The sequence below is a fragment of the Equus caballus genome, chromosome 25 (assembly GCF_041296265.1).
Source record: "Equus caballus isolate H_3958 breed thoroughbred chromosome 25, TB-T2T, whole genome shotgun sequence".
Taxonomy (NCBI): Eukaryota; Metazoa; Chordata; class Mammalia; order Perissodactyla; family Equidae; genus Equus; species Equus caballus.
In genome coordinates, this window is record NC_091708.1 from 23,071,116 (window position 1) to 23,082,573 (window position 11,458).

General features: G+C 46.2%; 1 long non-coding RNA gene across 1 annotated transcript; it reads right to left on the minus strand.

Annotated features, from left to right (window-relative positions):
• Positions 1-1,414: 1,414 nt before the first annotated feature.
• LOC111770561 (uncharacterized) lies at positions 1,415-10,941 on the minus strand. The gene is made up of 4 exons (XR_011432564.1): positions 10,691-10,941; positions 7,951-8,162; positions 5,427-5,558; positions 1,415-4,673 (listed from the first exon to the last, which is right to left on the minus strand). It is a non-coding gene; the product is annotated as an uncharacterized lncRNA (long non-coding RNA).
• Positions 10,942-11,458: the final 517 nt, after the last annotated feature.

The following is an 11,458-nucleotide window of genomic DNA, read 5'->3' on the forward strand; positions in this document are numbered from 1 at the left end:
TACCCTTAAAGTCCATCCACGGTGTCACAAATGGAAAGATTTCACCTTTTTTATGGCTGAATAGTATTCTGTTGTGTAAATATACCATATCTTCTATATCCATTTATCCATTGATGGGCACTTAGGTTGTTTCCAAGTCTTGGCCACTGTGAGTAATGCTGCAATGAATATAGTGGTGCACATATCTTTTTCAATTAATGTTTTCATGTACTTTGGATAAATATCCAGAAGTAGAATAGCTGGATCATATGGTATTTCTATTCTTAATTTTTTGAGAAATCTCCATACTGCTTTCCATAGTGGCTGCACCAATTTACATTCCCACCAGCAGTGTATGAGGGTTCCCTGTTCTCCACATCCTCGCCAACACTTGCTATTTCTTGTCTTTTTAATAATAGCCATTCTGACTGGCATGAGGTGAAATCTCATTGTGGTTTTGATTTGCATTTCCCTAATAAGCGGTGATGTTGAACATCTTTTCATGTGCCTGTTGGCCATCTGTATATCTTCTTTGGAAAAATGTCTGTTCAGATCTTCTGCCCATTTTTTAATTGGGTTGTTTGGCTTTTTTGTTGTTGAGTTGTATGAGTTCTTCATGCCGTTTTTTTTGTCTGTATGTGTTTGTTTTTGTCATTGCTGACCACCCTACTTAAACAGCCACTCTTCACCTCTCTCTAGCCCCCTATCCTGCTTCATTTTTCTTCAAAGCACTTAACACTACTTGATATTTTATGTAGTCATTTTTTCCATATGTTATTGTCTTTCTCCTTGTACTAGAAAGTAATGACAGATATTCCAAATTCCTGATAGTTATCTTAGGGACTTAAGAACCCTAAGTGAGAGTTTCTTGGAATTCTTGGCAATTCTCCAGATCATAAGTCACAGTTTTCAAAAATCTAAAAAATAAATTTTTCAAAAATTTGCTTGTTTTAAAGTGATAATGAGTGACCATAATAATAAACATGGAATCAGTTTTCTATGATAGGGTTATACCAAAAGTTCCAGAGATTTTTCTGCTTAAAAATTCTGACATCATAAAAAAAGCAAGTTTTAATTATGAACCAATGTGTTATGATGAGATTATATATTTCAATAACATACAAAAATGATTTCTGATATTTTTATCATCTGCAACATTATTTTGTGAGTACATACAAAATATTGAAGTTGTTTTTGTTTTTGTTTTTTTGCTGAGGAAGAGTTGCCCTGAGCTAACATCTTTTGCCAATCTTCCTCTATTTTGTATGTGAGCTGCTGCCACAGCGTGACCACTGACAGAAGAGTGGTGTAGGTCTGCTCCCGGGAACTGAACTTGGGCCGCTGAAGCAGAATGCACCGAACTTAACCACTAGGCCACCAGGGCTGGCCCTTGATGTTGATATTTTCGATAACAGAAAAACATTAAAAAAGGACATTAACACAAACAAATTATTTTATTTATCATATGACAAATATTCCACAGGTAGGAAAATTTTCCATTGATTTGTTAGGAGTGAATCCTAAAGCATCTTCAAGTTGGGTACATATTTTTTTATACAAACTCATGTTCTTAATCATGAAACATTTTGTCTGCCTACTTCGTTCAGCTCAAACATCGCCTCCTCGGAGAGGCCTGCCCAGACTCCAACATTCAAAGCAGTGGTGTCTCATTCCTGTCTTCACCTCTTCCCCCTCCCTCCCTGCCAGTAGGAGGTAAGTTCTAAGAGAAGAGGTGTGACAGTCTGTAAGCTCTAACCAGGCCCTCAAAATTCTACAAGTTCAACATGAGTCAACGCTAAGAGGGCTGACCCTTAGGTTAGCAGCAGTAGCAATAACAAGTAGTAATAGCAATAACATTGAGAGCTATTTTTTTCTTAGCTCTTATGTTTGAGGTGCTATTTAAGTCTTTAAAATGTATTATCTCTGTGGGGGTGGGTAGGGTTCTGCTCCCCCATTTTATGGATAAGGTCACAGAGAGGTCAAATAACTTGCTCAAGGTCATGCAGCTAGTAAGTCGGAGGACCAGGAGTTGCATCTGGAATGCTTGACCCCGGATTGCAGACTTGCCACTCTGCCATCTGACTGCCTCCAGGACAATGTCGTGCTCCATGTGACATGGTGTATGTTTCCAGGGAAAGGGAGGGACGTCCTCCCTGCCTCCACCCCCTGCTAGACAGACCATGCAGAAGAGTGCTGTGTTTGGTTTGGGGCTCTACTAACGGGATCCTCCAAGAAAGGGCTCAGAAATAAGCTATGAAAGGAGAGGCTGAGAGCTGAATGATGCTTCCCAGGGGGGAAGAGACAGCAGCTCTGGCTTCTCTACTTTCTTCAGGCCCCTGCTCAGGCAGAGAGCAGCCATTCCTGCTCACCCTGTTGAAAACAGCGACCCCATCACTCTGGTCCTTCTCCTGTTTCATTTTTCATCGTAGCCCTATTGCCCGCCTGACATTTTCTGATGCATTTATTTTTGACCATAAGTCACTGTCTATCTTCCCCTCTAGAGAGTAAACCCCATGACTTCAAGGATATTGTCAAGCACTGTGTCCCTAGGGACAAGAGCAGTGCCTGGCACAGAGTAGACGTTCAATATATTTGTTGAGTGAATGCATAAATCTGAGTTCCCCAAATAAAATATATCCACTTGTTCCTATCCTATTCTAGCGCTTGGCCATGAGCAGATCCAATTTGTATGTCCTTATAGTAAGTAAATCACTGAATTTTATATGCTAAATTTTCCATTGATATTGAGCTATGCATATTTTTATTTTTTGTTGCATTTGTACTTTACCTTCCTCCTCCCTTTCCCATCCCCACTCTCCCAAAGGCAATTAATATTGAAAGTCTGTCTTTCCCCATCTTTCTCCATCGTTGCATAATCATGTACGTATATTTCATTTACATGTGTGCGTTTTTCATTTTTTTACAAAATGCGTATTTTATCTATCTCTTGCATTCTGCCTTTCTCCTTTAAGTATGTAATGGAAATTCTTCCAGGTCAAGACATAGAATAAACATTAAAAAGCCCCACAACATTATAGTTCATAGTATGACTCTTTCAACAGCTGAGACTACATTTCCTATTGATAGGCATTTTGATTTTTTTCCATTTGTGGCCGATTCTATCAATCCTGAAAATTTGCATTCTTATCCGTATATTTTTTTGAACTTGTGCTTCATTTCTATCTGTTATATTGCACAAAGTGGGCTTTCTGGAGTATTAAGGCGTGTGGTCAGAATAGATTTGCTGGGTTACTTCCCCAAAGAGCTATAGCAATTCATGTTTCTATCAGCAAAGCGCAACCTTTTCTGGATTTTTCAGTGCTCCTGTAAAAAGCCATAGCCTCCTGAGTCAGAGAAATGTATGTGGCACAGACAGAGAAGGCCGTCATTTCTCCTAGGCACATTTTGCTTTTCACACGCGGTGAGAATTAGATCTGTAACCATTTGTTAATTCTGCTAATCTGAAAGGGTAATAAAATTTCTCTTATGTCCCGAAGAGGGACAAAGGATTATAACTTGGTCTAGATCCCTAAGGTAAGCTTCCAAAGTACCAGGAACACTGGACGGCTCTCTCCCTAGGTACTTACATCTCAAAAGGGAAGAAGTCCCGCCCTTGGAGACATCTCGTGGTTGTGAAGGCCTGAGACGCTGGGCTTGGCTGGCCCTTGGAGAGAGGTTTTTACATTCCAAAAGGTTCCAGTGAGGATCCAGGATCCTTCCCATCCCTTCTCCAAGGAGCAAGGGTTTTCCTCCCTCCTCTCCAGAGAGGAGGGGTATGGCAGCCTCTCTCCCATGTACAAATAGGTGAAATGCCTTTTTTCCATCCCTTGTGTATGGAGTGAAACCTGTTACTCACGGGAGCATTTCTATCAGCACTCATGGCATTGCCTGTGTGTCAGAGAGCCACACTGCAATTTACTCTGGCCATGAATTTGGTCATATCAATAAAGACCTCTTTCTCCTGACCCACGGCCTTGTGTTTCTGCAGTATCCACATATATAAAGTACAAAATTTGTGCAAGGGAGATAACATTCCAGACCCTTCACAGCTCTTGGCAAAACATCCTGCCAGCACTGGGAACGATCACTGTTTTTAACTTTTGCCCATCTAATGGGTGAGAACTGGCTTCTAACAGTTACTTAAAATTTTATTTCCCCGCCTATCAGTGAAATTGAACATATTCCATTTTGGACATTTCAGTGACCTTGTGTGTGTGCCTGTGCATGCGTGTGAGAATTGCCTTTTCATAAATTCTGCCCGTTTTTCAAAGTTTTCATTGAAATTTCTCTTATCTGTTCGCATGGGCAGTTTTTACACTAATAGACCCGTTATGAACGTAGACTGACAACAGCTCTTTAGCAAATGTTTTGCAAATACTTCTCCTTCCAGTCAACATTTCTTCACAATATTGTCCTCTTTCTGCTGTTCTTCCTACAAGCCTTTGTCTGCTTTCTGTGTATTATCAAACTGGAAAAGGGTCCCTAATGCCTACTGTTTGCAGGTCCAAATGGTAGCGCACGTGCCAACCTCCTGGTTGAAGAGAGGGAGACTAGAGTCCCATGGGAAGAGTCCCTCCCTGAGAAGCTTGCTGGAGGGAGGATGTGTCCATTGGAAATCTTCCGTCTGACAGTGAGTCTGATATGAAGGAGCAAACCTAGAGGAAAGGATGCAGCCAGCATCTCTGCGAGGGACGCTACCCAAGGAAAAGAGAAGACCGTGGTCAGGATGCAGCATGGGGCTTGAAATGTGCACGCAACACTGGCTTAGGAAGAGCTTTGGCATCTTGATTTCTACTTGAAGATAGATCAGCTGGCAGACAGCCAGAAGTCAGAGCCTGCCCCCTCGCCTCATGCCCCTGGAGTGGGAGGGGTCACAGAAGAACAGGCTGAGTGGGACCCAAGCCAACAGGCAAAGCTGTGGCGTCAGGAGGCCGTGTTTGGGCTAGAAGTGGACAGGATGTGAACTGGGGCTGAGGCTGCGCAGGCAGAGACAAGGGCAGAGAGACCCTCTGTGCCGGGTCCTGAGAGCGCGAGATTCATGAGAAGGGAACTCAATATCCTTGGGGAGTGTGGTTCTGAGGGCAGGGACAGCCCAGGCTAAACACTGCTCGGAGGCCAAAAGGCCACGTGCTGGGCACATTCCTTCAGCAGTTTATTTGTACAAAGAAACCACATGGTAGCTGATCAGAGAATGAGCTTTCTTTTCCAGACGCAAGCTCTGAGTGTAGAGAAGCCAAGAGAAATCCAGGGCTTTATGAAAACTGGACCTTCCTTGGCCTCTGAACACCCAGAAGCTGGTAGAGGCCTTGTTTCCAGCGACAATTGGCCATAACATGGCTTGGGGGCCAGGAGGGCACTCTGATTCCTGTGAAAAGCCAGTGAGGTCCAGGCTGAGGCTGAGTGAACCTGTCCCTTTGCCTGGGGCTACGGCTGGGGACCTCACTCACTGCAGTTTTCCTGTTGGATGGCCAATGCGTGTGCGAGGAGGTCAGGATGCACATTCTTAGTACTCAGACCTCATTCCTTCCGTGTGTCTTAGTGGCGAGGGTTCCTGCCACGTTCCTGGAGACTGGAGAGAGCTGGCAGCAAGAAAAGAAAGACAAGTCAGGGTCACACTTTCCTAAAGAAGCATCTGGGGCTATTTTAGTGATGGATTTGGCAGTGAGGCGAGGCAGTGACCTTCCTCCTTGCCCAGATGTGTAAATGAGAAGTGTCAGACTACAGGCTGTCCAGGAGAACTTGCCACAAGGGTGAAAATGCTCCATATTTGCACTCTCTGATGTAATAGCCAATAGGCATCCGTGGCTATTGAGCACTTGGAATGTGACTATTACAACTGCGGAAGTGGGTATTTAATTTCTCTTCATTTTAATTAATTTAAACTTAAATGCAAAACAGTACGGTAGCGGCTAGCGGATTCTGCCATACTGGACAGCCCAACAGAGAATAGGTGTCAACAGTCTGGGCTCTAGAGGAAGGCAGAATCTTGCCTCCCTTCTCACTTCCTAGCCCTGTAAATTCAGACAAGCAAGGTAACCTCTTTGTGCTTTAGTTTCCTCTTATCTAACCTGGGGCGAATGGTACCAGCCTCCCATCTCAGCCTTGCTGGGAGTGTTAAATGACCTCACCCAGGGGAGGTAAGTAGAAAGAATCGTGCCTGTAGGCAGCAGTGCCCAGTAGAGACTGGCTCCTATTCTCAGAGGCCTATTCAAATCCGTGAACACTAAAGCAAACATCTTCAAATTATTCTGTCACAGTCCTGAGACTCCACACCTGCAGGTCAGGGTGGAGCCACCAGGAACTGTCAGGAAAGTAGGAAGCCCTTGGATTCGGAGGCGGGCAGGGAGGGGGTTCCTTCCGAGACACAGGCTCCCGCCTGGAAAGATCTAAGTTAATGGGCTTCTGTATCGTTGATGCTTGAGGCTTCCTGGGTGGCCAAGAGTGTCTCAAAGGACTTTCTCAGGAGGCGGCAATCTTAGGATGCTCAGTTCTGGGCAGGCTTCTTTTCTGAGAGGTGTCTTCAGAGCTGGCAAACTCTAATGAGACCCTAGGGGACAACGGGAGGTGAGTGGTGTTGGAATCCACGTCCAGTGAGTCTTGCTTGAGGAAAAGGAAATGTGACACCGCAGGCTGGGGAAAGGTCCCTGCTTCCCAGGCGTTGTCCACAGGGCAGGACGCAAAGATCTGCTGCAGGCCCCTCGCCTTTGGTCTGAAGGCCCTAAGGCATCAGTGAAGGTGCTAGTCCAGGAAGAGGGTAGGGAAGAGAAGTGGAAAGCCTGGGAAGATCCTAAGGTCAAGTCTCATTTTCCTGCCTTTCGCTGTGAACCTAAAAGCGAACTCCCAGCCTGGCTCAGCAAGGACAAGATTTCACAGCTCAGCGTTCTCTTAAATCCCCAAAAGTCAACTCCGGCTCCATTGCCTGCAGGTGACCTTTAGTGTGTCCCCAAAGGCTGGGATCTGCGTTGGATTCTGCGTTAGGCCTCGGTGACCAGGTGACACAATGATGCTATTGCCTCCTCCTGTGATATTGTGATTTATAGTAAGAAATATATATTTGGTCTACACTCCGTTTCTGGCACAGAGCTCCCCAAACCCTTGGAATTTCCTAGAGTTAAGAGTGATCCAGGTGTCTTTTGTTATGCTCATGAGGTGACTTTGGGAAAGTTTCTAAGGATGGGGGCTGGTTGCCAGGGGAGCCAACCAGGTGATCAGAGGATTGGAACTTTCAGTCCCACACCCCTGACCTCCATCACCAAAGCCCAATGATTTAATTAGTCATGCCTATGTAATGAAGCCTCCATAGCAACCCAAAAGGATGGGGTTCAGAGAACTTCTGGGTTGGAAACTTGGGGAGAGTAGCACGCTTTGAGAGGGTATGGAAGCTCCGTGCCCTTCCCTGTACCTTACCCTTCCATCTAGCTCTTCCTTATTATATCGTTTTATAATAAACCAGTAATCTAGTAAATAAAATGTTTCTCTGAGTTCTGTGAGCCGCTCTAGCAAATTAATCAAACCCACACCCAAGGAGGGGTCGAGGGAACCTCCAGTATATAGACAGTCAGTTAGAGGCACAGGTGACAACCTAGACTTGAGATTGACATCTAAAGTGAGGCAGGGAGGGGACAGTCCTGGAGGACTGAGCCCTTAACCTGTAGGATCTGGCGCTATCTTCAGGCAGAAAGTGTCAGAATTGAATTGAATGGAAGGACACCCAGCTGGTGTCAGAGAATTGCTGGGTGTGGGGAAAAGCCCACCTGTTGGAACTGGGTGACGGAATTGGACTCCTAAGTGGACTCCTGCTGCCAGCCTCTCTGCCTCCTCTCTACCCAGCACAGCCTGTGAGTTTGGTCTTCCTCAGAAGCCACTTCCCTCACGGCGCGGCTCTGCTCCCCACCGCCTCCTCTCCCTCATTCCAGGCCCACTCTGCTCTGATGCTCAGGCTCCCGTGGGGTCCTCAGCTACACATCATACCTCCAACCTCTCCCGTTTGGTCCGTACTCAGTACAATCAGATGAAAATCTGTCCTCTTCCAGGCGTGTCCTTCTCATCTGAATCTCGCCTCTTGGCTTACAGCTCTTTGCTGCTGAAGCCCTTTCCACGGCCCAACTCACACCACCTCGCCTCCCTCGGATTTCCTCAACGCTTCCATTTTGACCCTGCACCATTCAGTAGGACGTTTGGTTCTGAATAAGGAAGCACATCATTGGTCTCGCTGTAATAAAATCCTACTCCTCTGTTACCCACTCCCGGCTCCCAGCAAATCCAGCCCCACAGAGGGGCCTCCGGGGGCCTGTAGATGGTGTGCAGCCTCTTCCCAGGAAAGCACTCAAGACTTTTCTCCCTGATGCTCGTACCAGCACCCCAGGGAAGCCCCCAAGATTTGTCTGGGGGAATGGGGGAATCAGCGCGGTCAGGAAAGTTGAGGCAGAAGACTCTGAGAGCCCCACTAGATCCTCAGCACGACTCTCCGGGGCTCAGAGACCGGGTGATGCCATTAGGATCAAAGCCCAGCCAGTTGCAGCGCCTGGCAAACAGAATCATCACCATCATGCATCAGGATACCAAAGATGGACCGAAAATGGCAATGTGTGAAACCCAACAAGTTTCCTCTTCTCTATGGCAGTAACTTACTACCAGGTTAAGCTGTTTCTTGAGACTCCTCTTTGGACCTGAAGGGTAGGGCCACATTGTCAACACAGAGAAGGACATTTGTCTGACTGTGTCTTAACAGGACAGCATGTGTCCCAATCACCAAAAAGCTGTGCCCACAGCATAGGGGCTAAGAGAAAAGGTTTCCCTCTGCTTTATAGTCAGTGCTGACAGAGTGGGAGTGGGAATAATAACGACAGACAGATCTGGGTTCAAATTCCTCCTCTATTATTTACTAGCCGGGCCAGTGACTCAAAGCCGGAGAGCCTCAGTTTCCTCATCTGTGAAGTGGGGATAATAATGACAACAGCCTCATAGAATGCTGTGGGGTGAAGTGAGGTCATGCATTTTGCTTAGCACCATTCCTGGGACAATGTAAGTGCCCAATCAGCGTTGGCCATTGTTGATGTTATTTGAAGAGTAGTGTCAATCATAAGATGAACCTATGGTATCACAACACGGACATTGACTAGGTTTTAGTAGTTAAGTGCATGAAATGTACTTGGGTAGAAGGTTGTGAAGTTCTGGCTTTCTTGTGACCACAGAAGTGAAGTGAGCCAAGGACACTGGTGGAATATGACCCAGGGGTCTTGGTTAAGAACAGATGGCCTGAGCATCCCTTCTGGTTGCCCGAGTTTTGAGTTGCCAATTTATGCCAATGAAGTCTTGATGAGCAAAGCCGGTACAGATGAAGTCAACAATATTCCAGGCTTGAGCCCCACCTGGAGGAAGGGTTGGGTGGCGTTGGAAGGGGTTGGAAGGGGCCTGTTACTGAGGTTACACGGGAAGAGTGTGAGCTCTAGAGAAATGGATGTCTTGGGTCTGGAGTCTGAAAGCCTCTTGCACATGTACCTGCCTATAGTTTCTCTTCCAGGCATGGCTGAGACCTGTGACAATAAACCTCATCCCCTAGTCTGTCCTTGCCCACGCCATGGTGGGAAGAACGCTCTGGATTGGGAGATGGTGGCAGTCACTGCTCCAGTGGTTTCGGTGGGTGGGCTTAGCTTGCCAGAGACTGTGGCCATCTGCTGCCTTGTTGCATTCCCTGCCCTCTGCTACTTCTAAAGAGGGCGAAGGCTGCCTGTGTAGGCAGGAGTGGATGTCCACGATATTATTACTGTGGCTGTTATTGCCACCTCTGCCACCACCACTACCACCATCGGTTATAAAGCTGGAAAAGGGTATTGGTGGGTCAGAAAACTACCACTAAGTGCTCAGATCCCTCTACTTAAAAAAGAAGAGAGAAGAAAGAAGGAAAAAGATACTAATGAGCAATGAGCCAGAATGAACACTGAAGTCCATCTATTCAGAAGCAAAGGCTGGAGAAGGCAGTGAGGTCTGTCCAGGGTGGCAATCTGCCCAGCAAGATGCAACACTCCCCCTCCCCCGAAGACCATTTTGATGGCCTACCATGTGGTACATCCCTTCAGGTGCTGTGTGCACACTGTCTTGTGTAGTCCTTGGGACGAGCCCATGATGTAGGAGTCATCATATCTATTTTACAGTTAAGGCAAAGGAGGCTCAAAGACCTTCAGGGATTGCCCACTTTGATCCAGATAGTAAATGGAGAAGTGGCCTTTGAACTCAGGTCTGTTTGGATCTAAAGTTCTGTAATTCATAATTTGGAGGTCACCTCCCAGGAATCTACATTCCTTCCCAGTCAAATGGGGGAGTGAAACTGATTCTAAGGTCACCTTCTAACGCCAATGACCACAGGTGGCTGTCAAGAACTGGAAATGGGAAAGAATAGAGAAGAACCCAGATGAACCAGCATCTCCATCTCTGAAGAGAGTAATCTAGGCAAGAGGCGAGGCCCAGGCAGCTTCGGGAGGGAAGCTCTGAGAAGGTAGGAACCGGGACACGTAGAGTCTGTCTTCCTCAGGCCATTTGGGTCCCATAGGAAAGACATTAAAGATGCTAGTGCTGGTGACTCTCCGCCCTTTATCCTGACCATGAACCCTGGGTTCTCTCTCCTACTTCCTCTCTAAGAAAGACAGTCCTCGTTAGAGAGCTTCGTGCCCCCAGACGAGACTCTCATCTCTTAAAGTTATATTCTCCTTGCCTCTGGATGCTTCTTTCATCCCTCTTCACCTCAGGGCCAGCAACAGCACCAAGGGGCTCCTGGAGAAGCGGCTGGAGACTCGATCCCCTTGTCCACGTAGCCAGGCAGATCTTGCTTCCCAGGGAACTGCTGTGATTGACCCAGGTAGAAGAGAGTAAGTCAAAGCCCCCCCCGGTGCTTTGAGACCTCCGCGTTTTCACTGAATTGGCAACATTGGCAGCACTGTCTGTGCCCACTGCACCGTTATGACTGTTAGGATTCAAACTGTCACCAGCAGACAGGCTTCTCTGACCTCACCAGTGATGCCGGAACATTCCACAGTCCAGTTCAAATTCATACCCAGAAACTGAAAGACCCTCCAAAGACGGTTTCTTTTATTCCAATGAAAACCCCCATTGATGTACAATCATAAAAAAAATCAATTTTATTAAGGTATAATTTGCGTATTAAAACACACCCATCTCATGTGTACATTTGGTGACTTTTGAAATATTTATATACCTGTATACTCAGTATCATAATCAATACTAAATAATACAATATAGAACATTTCCTCCATCCTAAAATGTTCCCTGTGTCCTTTCTCAGTTAATTTTCCACCCTCTCCTGGTCGTAGGCATCCACTGATCTGCTTTCTGTCACGATAGATTAGATTTTTTTTCATGCGAGGAAGATTGGTCCTGAGCAAACATCTGCTTCCTCTTTTTGCTTGAGGAAGATTGTCACTGAGCTAACATCTGTTCCAATCTTCCTCTATTTTATGTGGGG